At 39.2% G+C, this 4816-nt stretch overlaps 1 protein-coding gene across 2 annotated transcripts in view; it reads left to right on the top strand.

The window, feature by feature from the left end:
* Positions 1-3384, top strand: part of LOC119378319 (BTB/POZ domain-containing protein 17) — a 36677-nt gene extending 33293 nt beyond the window's left edge. For both annotated transcript variants that reach the window (XR_005180981.2, XM_037647499.2), the window contains one exon: positions 1-3384. This exon is cut by the window's left edge. The gene's annotated coding sequence lies outside the window, so the exon portion shown is untranslated.
* The last annotated feature ends 1432 nt before the right edge of the window (positions 3385-4816 follow it).

Here is a 4816-nt window from a genome sequence, read left to right as displayed (position 1 = left end):
ACTGTGAAGCTCATCTAGCCACTGTCTAAAATGTTAAAGGGACACTAAAGAGAAAAGCGATTTTTCTAGTATTAGTAAATTATCCTTTCACAACACTAAAAGCACCACTCTTGCCACAAGGAAACACTTGGTAAGTGAGAAAAGGCAAGAAGAAAATATAGGCAGTGATGCCGCCTTGATGTTCCCACACTAACTCGCCATGATGTCATAGGTTTTCATGGCGTCTCCTAGGGCCTACATAATTATTTGTAGGTAAAAAAGCATGACATTGTGTTCAAGGGAGCCAGATACTTAACATGGTAAGTTTCAGGAAATATTATTGAGCCACTGTGGCCAAGGTATGAAAAAAAAGGGTGAAATTTTGTAATTCGTGGTATCGCAGTTACTATCAGGTGCCGAAGTTTCAGCACGAAATTCAAAAGTGATTCTTTGACCTTCATTTTCTCTCTTTATAGTGAGCCTACAATGGTGAAATTAACAATAATAGCGTTTTAAAAGAATGCTTTATCTGTTTGAACTGATTTATTATTCCACTTTTGTGTCCCTGTAACCCAGTAGCTTGGTGGGCAACAAGTGCTTTGAAACATTGCAGAGGAAGACAGGCAACCTTAGATAGATTCTCTCTTGCTGTACGTAAATATGAGAATATTTTCACACATGTTCAAACCGTTGTTGACAACAATGGTTTTGTTGAAAATCCCTTCAAATCCCTTGTTCAAATCCCTTGTTGAAAATCCCTTCAAAAACACATTTAAATTATAATTTATGTGAATTTTTTAGGGTAATTGTATTGCTTGCAGTTTCATTTGGGTCCTTGCCGGTTTGAGAACATTATTTCCTGGGTTACCTCTTAGTAGACATCAAAATCTTATTTAAAGAAAGTGTTCTTGACTCTCTGCTTGCCACTTAGAAGAAAAAAGAGAAGTGAAGATTTTTCGTAGTTTTAGATGTTTGCTGGAGGTGCTGAGCATAATAAGTAGTGTGATATATTCAGGGTCGCTTGTTGTTTGCCTATCAAGGAAAACAAACACAGCAAATTGCACAAGAATTTTGTGAAAAAAGTTATGCCATATTACGAATTAATAGAGAAAAAATCACGAACCACTAGAGATTCAATGCTTGCAATTCTACCGATTTTCTTTTTTCAATGTGATTTATGGGATCCAACATATGCAAAATGTGCCATACCTGCTGCTTAAACTTCTGAAAGTAGAGCACACTAAAATATTGCTGTCTGTGTTGTGAGTACCTTGTGCCAGGTGCAATTCATAATATTGGTTCGTGAAGGTGAAATGTTGGTATGATTCGGATATAACACAGTGAATATTAAGTTACTGCATTGTTTGTATTTTATCAGAGTGTGCAGTTCCTTTTCCATTATCTTTTTCTTCTTCGTTTTACTTCTTGTTTGGGCGTTTTGATGAAATTATGACAGAGATGTGAAAATGTTTGCAGCTTTCTTTGAAACTGAAGATCCACTAGACAAGCTGTGCACATAAAGTGAGCCATTCTCAGTGGGCGGTACAACCTATCTTGGGAACTCAGAATACCTTGTTTTGCGTGTGTAATTAAGAGTAAAAGCTTAAAGGGCAATGTTGATGCGATGGAAAAAGAACAGAAAAAAAAAAGACGTAGGACTGGCACAGCAGGTAGTGAGATGTAAATGTGCAGCTCTTGTATAGGAAAGACCTTTGTTCTGTGGCACATATGCAATACTGTCTTGTCTTTTTAAAACCTTGATGGTTAAGAACAAATAACTGTCACTACAGATAATATTGTTCGGCATCCGATAAAAGCTTAAGGAGTGCTTCTGACTGAGTATGCACGAGTTTTACAACTATGTTGTGAAGTGTTGTTGCCATGGTTGTATGATGTTCCCACGTCCTTACTCTCCCTTAAGGGCAGCTGCCATGTTATGTTTTAAAAGGCATGACAGTTTGTCATAGGTGTATATTGATGAGATCTTATCTCTGGCTTTGAAGTTTCTTTTTCAGGGATTCCCTGTGTTAGCGGCACAATACACAGCGTTATAAAAACTGTGCACCAGAAGGTGCTGCTTGTTGAAAAAGATCATATTCTAGAAAAGCTATTGAGCATCCAAAGTTCATTATAGATATCTTAATCTGAACGACGTATCGAGATTAAGTTTAGTTGATAATTCTTTGTCTGTATTGGGCGGTGGTCTAGGAAGTGTTGTAATAAATTGTTTAGAGTTCGACAAACATTGATTTGATGTATAGGTTTTTTCTGGCTCAAGGGCCAGCTTTGGACATATATGCAACATGCAGGAAAGGTGCCACATTGTTGATACCATTTTTATTAGGTGGTTGCATTCACCCTGTGGTACCTTTTGCCAGTCCTTTTGTGACCATCATTTTACCGCTTGCTGTCTGTCTAAGGTCTCTTGGCACTGTAACAGCTTGCCTGCTGCTCTTGCAGCAGCTGCGGTGATGCACCATGTGTCTGCATCATTAGCTGCAGAGTTGTTAGCGTGTTCATTTTGTTTGGTGTTGACCTGGTACAATGTTTGTGTATGTAAAATTTTTGAAAGTAAAGAAAAAGCTTAGGTAATTAAACTAGTCTGTATTCCACCTAGTCTCAAATTTGTCCCTGAGTGCTGATGTCACCACACTGTTTTAAAGTGTAAGCTGACATTGTGCATGAACGTGCCCATGAGAGGGACATTGGTGTTTACTGCTCTGGGAACCAGAAGCGAAAGCTTCTCTTTGACTTGAGGCATGTAACATCGCTTTCCTAATAAGAATGTACTGTGTCTGCCTTGACATACTGGTGCATCTTTTTTTAACACAGAACACACTGCAAATTTTCTTCACGCTCCCCATGCCAACAGTGGTTCTTACAAACAGGGTATCTATTGTCAAAGGTGAATTCATTCCTTGTGAGTAATAACAACCACTTAAAAAATTGGGAAATTAATTAGAACTCTGTTTTTTAGTACTAGCTAGAACTTAGTAGGTTTGTTTCAATATTCTGAGAACAGAGATTGTCATTATGCTGTCTAAGTGTACTACATAGCCTTGTCACTTGATAAACCAGCACTGGCTCTGGGCAAACATGCTCCACGTGCAGTGACTGTTTAATGTGATGTTCATGGAGCCAGTCTGCTTCGAAGATGTTTGCACTGTCCCCCTTCCAGTGTGTGTGCTAGAATTTAGTCTGCATAGCTGTTCACAAGTGTTCACTGGGATGCAGCCTAGTGAAAAATCACATATGCATACTTCAAAAGCCCTTGCAGTGATTTGTGATTATGGTATGGTAGTTAGAAGGCCACCATGGTTTGGCTGGGGCAGTCTTGTGCAATGTAATCTATTGTTGATCTATTTCTTTGTAGGTACTTGTTCGTTAAATAAAGTTTGTTTGTTTGTTTTTGTGTGAGCATCAGTGACCTTTATTTATTTAGTGCCTGGGAAGAAGGACAAAAATCTTCTCTCTCACTGCTCTCCTTTTGTAAAGTTAACAGTTAACAGAACACTGTGACACAAATTTTTACAGTGGTAACATGTAGCAGGCCAACTTAAGCCAGTCCTTTTGGTCTTGCATTCAGATCTACAATAAGCATGTGGACTTTCTCTAAACTTCTGGAGGGGCTGAAGGATCTGCCTTTATTTGCTGGTTTTGTGGATATCCTGAAACGCTTCAAAGCATATGCTCATTAAGAAAGTGCGTAATAAAATCTGACAAAGAATTTAAAGTGATAATTTTGCTTGGAGATATACATGCTTGATGGGCAGTATCTGTGGCTTTGTTAATAAACTATGGTATTAGTACTTTGTATGATGCATTTGCAATTAAGCAGTAGTTAAGCAATTAAGCACCTCCATCACTTGTTGGTACGCATTTAGTGTTGAGTCCGTGGTTTGTTTATTAAAGAACTAGCACAGGTGAAGTGACCAGCAGTCCGAAACGGAGCAAGCACGAGCACCAACAACCGTCTTCGTCTTCGTCTTTTGCTGGCGCTCCTGTCTGTGCCCTATTCATTCTATAAAGTAAATAATTATTCTGTATACATCCATCTACCAGGGCCAGCACTGGGATTTTTTTGCTGGGGGGGGGGGGGGGGGGGGCGTCACCCACAACAAGTAAGTTCATTTGGGGAGGCTGGGAACTTGGGTGCTGTGGTTTGAATATGTTTGCTCTTAGGGAGGCAGCTGCCCCCCCACGCCCCTGCTGGCACCCTCCCTGCCGTCTACACCAAACAGATTCCATTTATCTTGAAGTAAAGCTTATTCATTGTAGAAGAAAAGTCGAGTGTACAAACATGTTTGCATTGTTTGTTTTCCTTCTCTTGTGTCCATGGCTACATGAAGGATGACAATAAAAATTTGCAGGTTACCAAAAGCATTGATGAAAAAAATTTGGTGCACTAAGGAAGCAAATTTTCAAAGAGAACTCTGAAATTTAATGCCTGCAATGTTTACACTGCAGGGCTTCTTGAAGCTTGCCTCATATCTCTCTCTCTCTGTGTGTGTGTGTGTGTGTGTGTGTGTGTGTGTGTGTGTGTGTGTGTGTGTGTGTGTGTGTGTGTGTGTGTGTGTGTGTGTGTAACAATTAGTAAATCATGTTAGTGAAAAAATGGACACTCATAAAAGGTGTTTCATAATTTTCTTTCCCGCAAAGGCATCAATCATCGAATATGTCGCTGCCTTTGGGAAAATGAATGAATGAATGAATGAAAACAACTTTCATTAAAATAATTGTGAACAGTAGCGCAAAAAATTCACACAGACGACGACAGAGCAAGACGTTACACAGCGCTAACTAACAACTCAGTGTTTATTGCAGGTGATTGCATATA

This window comes from Rhipicephalus sanguineus, chromosome 1, assembly GCF_013339695.2.
Source record: "Rhipicephalus sanguineus isolate Rsan-2018 chromosome 1, BIME_Rsan_1.4, whole genome shotgun sequence".
In the NCBI taxonomy this organism is placed as follows: domain Eukaryota; kingdom Metazoa; phylum Arthropoda; class Arachnida; order Ixodida; family Ixodidae; genus Rhipicephalus; species Rhipicephalus sanguineus.
This window is presented reverse-complemented; position numbering and strand designations above follow the sequence as displayed.